Consider the following 7,182-nt stretch of genomic DNA (forward strand, 5'->3'; position numbering starts at 1 on the left):
ACATTCAGAAACAAAATTAGATACATCTGCATCCATATGCGGCCAATAAAAATCTTCAGTTAACATGCGTAATGTAGAAATGATACCTCTATGACCTTGATATGGGGGACAATGAATTTCATTCAAAACAAAAGATCGGAATGGAATAGTAACACACAGTCTCTTTTCAAAGAACATGAATCCATCATTATATGATAATGAATCAACAGGAATGAAATTATTTTGAACTAATTTTTGCCAATCAGAATGAAAAGTAATATCCTGGTGATATGTGTCTTTCATGGCAATCAAAGAATCAAAAGATATGATAGAAATATTATGAATTGCAGGTCTTCTACTCAATGCATCAGCAACTACATTTTCTTTTCCAGGTTGGTATTGAATGATAGGATGGAAACTTTGAATGAATGAAGCCCATTTGATATGACGGTCTGAAATTTGGGGTTGGCTAAGTAGATGTCTAATTCTTTGCTGGTCGGTCTTTATCATGAATTCTGAACCCATTAAATAATGCTTCCATTGTTTTAATGCTTGGACAACTGCTAAGAGTTCCTTGTCATAAGTGGAATATTTGAGCTCAGAGGGTTTCAGCTTAGAACTAGAATATGCTATTGGATGGTTGTCTTGCATTAGCACGGCTCCTATTCCTGATCCGCTAGCATCGGTCACAACTAGAAAGAATGGTCTGTTAAAGTCAGGCAATTGTAGAACAGGGGCATTGGTTAATGCACGTTTGAGTAAGTCAAAGGATTTCTGCTGGTTTTCATTCCATTGATAAACAAAGCCTTTCTTAAGAAGTTTGGTCAATGGTAAAGCAAGTAATGAGAAATTACGTACAAACTTCCTATAGAAACTAGCAAGACCAAGGAATGAGCGTAATTCATGTACATTTTTAGGAATAGGCCAATGCAATATTGCATCAATTTTCTTAGGATCAACTTTTATTCCTTCTTTTGATACAATATGACCTAGATATTCTATTTCGGTCTTAAAGAATTCACTCTTGTCAGGATTTGCAAACAATTGATTTTCTTTCAGTAATTGAAAAACTAATGATAAATGCTCATAATGCTCTTTTTCACTTTGATTGAACACTAAAATATCATCAAAGAAAACAATCACACAATATTGATATTTTAGAAAAATACGGTTCATCATTCTACTGAAAGTAGCAGGTGCATTAGTTAATCCAAATGGCATGACTAAGAATTCGTAATGGCCAAACTGTGTCCTGAATGCAGTCTTAAATATGTCGGATCTATCTAGTCTCACCTGAAGATATCCAGACTTAAGGTCAATTTTACTAAATATAGAAGATCCTTGCAGTTTGTCCATAAGGTCATCAACTCTAGGTATAGGATACCTATTCTTTACAGTGATCTTGTTTAATGCTCGGTAGTCAATACACATCCGATAAGTATTATTCTTTTTCTTGACTAAGAGCACAGGTGCACCGAATGGAGAACTGCTAGGTCGAATTAAGCCTCTATTTAGTAATTCTTCTACTTGACTCTGGATTTCTTTTTGCTCTATTTGATTGTGCCTATATGGGGCTTTGCAAGGTGGTTGTGTGCCAAGAATTAGGTCAATCTTATGGTCTTCTGGACGTGATGGAGGTAAACTTGGTGGTAGGTCTTCTGCAAAACAGTTCTTAAAATATGCGAGAAATTCCTTATGCCTAGGGTGCATATGATTTTCTTTTGCGTGCAATTCATTTACCCAAATGAGATATGATTTAGTGTTCTTGCGTAGTGCACGTTTTGCTTGAGTATGCGAAAGCAGTGGAAACATATGAGATGCATGCATACCAAAAAATGTAATAGATTTTCCTTGAAAATTTATATTCATTGTGTGTGTGGAATAATCTATATTGGGATTATGTTGGTGTCTCCATGGCATTCCTAGAATAATGTCGCTTGACTGTAATGGGACAACTAAGAAATTTCTTCTTTCAATATATGGACCAATTTGAATTTCTAAATCTTGAACTTCTTGTGTGCCATTGTACCTAGTGCCTAAAAATGCAGCTTTTATGCGATAGTGCGTAGGTATTGTATGCAGTTTCAATTCCTTTACCAATTTTGCTGAAATAAAGTCATGGGTACTACCGTCATCATGCAATATAGTTCTTTCTTTTCCATGCACCATACATTTCATAGTTAACAATGAATGTGAAGTAGGCATACCTGCTAAAGTGTCGGAAGTAGTAGTAGTAGGATCATCCTCATCTTCAGTGAAATCTGGCATATCCTCATGCTCTTCTTCGTCCATAGCTCCAAGGTAGTTGATATGTGTTGATGGCTTCTTTGAATGACAATTTGCTGCGAGATGCCCTGGCTGGTGACACTTATAGCATACTATTGGCTTGGCTTTGGTTACATTATTTGCAATGGCTGGGAGTCTGGGTATATTTGGATTTGCTTGTGGAATAGGCTTAGGATTTGGATTGACAGTGGATGGTAATGCAGGTGGTTTAGGCCAATTCTTGCGGAAAGATGGTGATAAGAAACGACCTGGATTAAACCTTCTGAAATTGGAATTGAATTGTTTAGATCCATAATTACCGTTTGCTTGAAATGGCTGTGGTCGTCGATCTCTTCCACGTAACTTATCTTCAGTGTCGTGAGCTAAGGAGATGGCGTCTTCAAGGGTAGCAGGCTTGAACATATTCACCTCAGCGTAGTAATGTCCAAGAAGTCCAGACATATACTTCCGCTTATGTGTCGTCTCTGGTACGTCTTCAAGCATGCGTAGCTGTAGGAGTGCATTCCAAAAACGCTCGTATACTGTGGAATAGGCTCACGATCGCGCTGTTGGAGTAAATCCCATTGCTTGATAGCCTTCTCATGAAATTGCGGTGGAAGGAAATTTTGCATGAACTTCTTCTTGAAATCTTCCCATGTAGCAGGACATTCTATGCTCTTGCGGACTACAGTCCACCAAAGTGATGCTCTGTCTATCAGATGATTAGTAACACACTTGATTTTATCTTTCTCGGGATAAGTTTCCTCATGGAAATAGTCATCAAACTGGCTAATGAATGATAAAACAGTCTTTCCTTCTCTTATGCCATTGAAAGTGCGAAACTTGAAACTTCGTTTACTTATCTTGGATTCCTTGCGAATGGTTTGTGCTTCAAGAGTGGCGTCGATGGTACGGCGAATCAAATCTTCAGCTTGAGGTTCTTCTTTATCAGTGGACGCTCCTTGTAGCTTTGTCAATTGCGCTTGCAAGGCTTGCCTAGCTCTTCGCTCTTCTTCCAATTGCAACATGATAAGATCCAGCTTTTGTTCCATGGTAGGCTCGGGTAGATCGTCTTCAGCCATAGGTTCATCCATATGTGGGGTAGTCATCCTGTAAAACTCAACAAACCTTTCTCACTCAAAATCAGTTAGCGGGATGAGCGTAGCTCAAATTTGGGGTTACAAGGCTATGTATTTTTTGGGTATTTTCTTCTTCAATTTTCAGAAATTCTGCAATATTTCTGTCTCCGTTTGCTGAAAGTACTTCAACGAACTTGTAGATAGGTAAAACAGCTTGCTGCGAACAACTTTCCAGTTCAGAGTTTTTGCATACGAACAAGTCTTCTATGAGTTTTAAGCACTAGTCAGTTCTGATTTAGTCTGACTTGCAGAGTTGCAGACTTAGCAGACTTGCAGGGTTGTTGACTTGCTGGACTTAGGCCAACTTGCAGAACTTGCAGTACTTGATTCCAAGTGACTTACTGAACTTGACTTCTGGAGTGCGAGACCCGGAGTATATCGACTTCTCTGCCCTGTATAACTTGCAAAGTATGGAGTGACTTAAGCTTAATGAATTAAGCTTAAGCTTAATAAGCTTAATAGCTTAAGCTTGTTAAGAAGGGAGAGGCGACTGAAAACGGCGTGATTCGTGGAGGACGAGAGGAGGTGTTTGATGACGTCGCGGATTTCTCGGACATATTCAGATACCTCATTGACAAGTTTTGTGGGTCTTCTCCAATTTCTTAAGCCTTTAAACTACAAGACTAAGCTTTTTGAAGCAAAAGATATGGCTTCTTACTGTTTTATCCACGACTTGTTCATGGAGATGAAGGAGTGGTCCTCCGCCTACTGAGATTGGTTCTCCGCGATCTGACAGTGGAAATAGGGGTTCTTGATCGCCAGAAGTCTGCCTGTATCGACGGTTCGCGACGAGATTGACTGTAGAGGCTGTTTGTTCCTGGAGCTCCGCCTTCGCCCGAGATTGGTAGCGATTGGAAGCTCTTGATCTCTGCTCCGCTCTGATACCACTGGTGCGCAGATCGGACGCAGATAGCTCACGTGATGAATCCCGGAAGGTCCCCAAGAACAAAGTACTCTACTTTTTAGCACAAAAACCCATGTAAAAGCAAGCACGACAAGAGGCAAGAGACAAATTGGGTTCAATCTCCCCCATGCCTTGTGTGAGCGCTTCACAAAGCATGTATTTAATGTATATTTCCAATCTTCATGCTCAATAATAGCCCAATTACAAAAATATGACAAGCTTTTAGCTTTTGAGTTTGCTTTCTACCAAAAATAGGAAAATAAAGCTAATGGACGGTGCCCATAGTGTCTGGCACGCCCAATCTCAATGTCCAAATAGAAATAACATATCCAGGCGCATAAGCGCATACAAAATAATAATAAATAATTGATGTCTCTATAGACATAACAAAATATAGGCGTGGCGCCTATCAAAATATAGTCGAAAACCCGCTAGACTCCAATGCTTTCCTCCGCCACTGCTGCTATCTCTACACATCAATTGAAGCATTCACAATCGTTAGTAAAATAACACAATTAAACCGACAAAAGTGAATACCTAGCAGTCTTCAGCTACATAAATAAATCAACTGGTTAGAAATAAATCCTAACCTTAATTTATTACGAGTGCGCACTCTAAACTCATAAACGTTTATTAATTTAATATGCATTTTGCGGAATCACCCGCTATGGAATCACCCATGTACACACTAAATTAATGAAACGCTCGAAAAAGACAGGCGTCCCCATCAACTTCTCGCACAAAGAATCCTCTTTGCGTATGAGCCCCGGTCATCTAAGTAAGTTTACGGAATCCATCGTAAAACCTCACGGAATCCACCGTGGAATATGCCTCCTGGCATCAGACAATCATCCTGCTGTTCTTCGAGATTTGAGAAAAGTTCCCGGCCAACCGGGACCACCCAACCGTAGGACGGACCCATGGCCCATCCTCCGCACTTTCCTCGATTTATTTTTAGTTATGTAATTATCTAATACATTAGTTGGACATGTAACAACCAGCTTCTTTAATTAATCCATTACGCACTGGTTCCTTCACGTAATCTTATCACGTGACTTAGAAAAATAATATCAGACAAGTTCTTTATTAACATATCATCATATTTATCTTTGAAATACAAGGAGTTCCGCCCGTAGGCTTGTCCATAATTCGCCCAAACCGAAGGCTATCCAGCAATCCATAGGGATCACTATTCCAAGTTTCCACCCGTAGACTAGTATACGGGCCTCGAGATCCAATCCCAAGTCACGTTAGCCTCTTGTGCAGGACCCGGAAGGCAAGGGATTTACGGCTAGAGCCCCCCTGGCACCCAAGCGTCCTCCTGCTCCAAGTAGCGGTCAACGGAGAGAGCTCTCGCGGTGGGTTCGGTCCACGTTCCCGGCGCGGTCGACAACCCCATTGGTTAGGGTTAGGCAGACAGTTGGGGGTAACTGAAGCTGCCACTCCCTTCAGGCCTTCGACCTGAAGTATAGATATTCATTTAATTTGTAATTAATAAATCAAACAGTGCTCTAAAATTTCTAGCAAGCACAAACATTTCCATTGATCGATCTTGTTGCTGGCAAACTGCTAAGGAAGGAATCTTTCCTTTTGAATGCATCTAGCACTCGATCCGGGGTGCCTTGCAACTTGGCAAGATCCTTTATATTTTGGGTTAGGGCATACCCTATTAACCCAACTTGGTCAACCCTAAAGTTCATTGGATACTTTAGTTTCCGGTTTTTAACCTTCCTTACTTAGAAGGATATCAAAGAACACATCCTTTTGCAAGATAACTTGCGTAAGAATCCGCCATCCTTGTTGAGGGTATTTAACCTTTCCTCTTGTGAATCGATCACAAGACCATATGACTTCGTACTTGCCGTGCAAGTCCTTCATCGTACTATGTGATGAAAACAATCCGTTTCAGTTTCTATAAGCTGACGTATGTCAGACCTAGGGTTTCCTAGCTTCTATTATTTCCTTTAAGAATTTCAGGGACAAACCCTAGTTTCTTTTATGTTTACAATTTACTGACTCTACACTTAGGGAATGTGGGCAAGTATTTAAGGTATAAATGTTTCTTGGATTTTAATTCATTCCCAGTGAATATTTCGCAGCATAGGTATTTCTAAGTCTATATTACTTTGGTTAACTTTAGAAGGTAATATCGAGATCACTTCCGCACGATTTATTATCTATGTGTCAATTGATTTTTCAATCCTAAACTTTATCGATTTGAGGTTAGGTAAATTCAATTAATCTTCTTTTTTTCTTGCGAACAAAAACTCATGCCAAATAAGCAATCTTTCCCTTGCTAAGTTATGCAGTTAGCAATGATAACTTCCTAGAGTTTAAGCATTGTAAGAAACCCTTCATGAATTGCACCTTCCATGATGATTCGTTGTAAAAAGAGTGCAAGATGCAGTTTTATACCTTCTAGACTTAACCAAAGTATACTACTTTAGTGGGTAAATAATCTTGCTCATGATTTGTTTCAATGCATAATGCTATTTGAAGAAAAACTATGTTTATACTTTATTTATTTTGCATGTTCAATTAAACTAAATTCCTTCATCGTAAATAAGTAGGACAAAATATATCTTATCCCTAACAATTCATCTTGTACGATTAAATTAAAACCGATATAAAATTAAGAAGGAAAAACCTGGGTTTGGGGTGAGATATCCACATGGATACCGGGAGATGACCCTCCCGCAGCTACTCCTTGGACTTTCTTAGGGCGCATCACAGTTGTAGTCCTTCGAATGTGGAAGCAGCTTTACACTCCTTTTCGGAATTCCACCGTCGCTTTAATACTCTTCTTCTCTTTTTCGAGACAAGGAATCATTAAGGGATTAACCACGAGAAGGGGGTAATAAGACCTTTAAGGTCTTAATTTCTTCGGGAGGGCAA

The sequence above is a fragment of the Lygodium microphyllum genome, chromosome 13 (genome assembly GCF_053477565.2).
Source record: "Lygodium microphyllum isolate KBCC chromosome 13, Lygodium_microphyllum_v1.1.10, whole genome shotgun sequence".
In the NCBI taxonomy this organism is placed as follows: domain Eukaryota; kingdom Viridiplantae; phylum Streptophyta; class Polypodiopsida; order Schizaeales; family Lygodiaceae; genus Lygodium; species Lygodium microphyllum.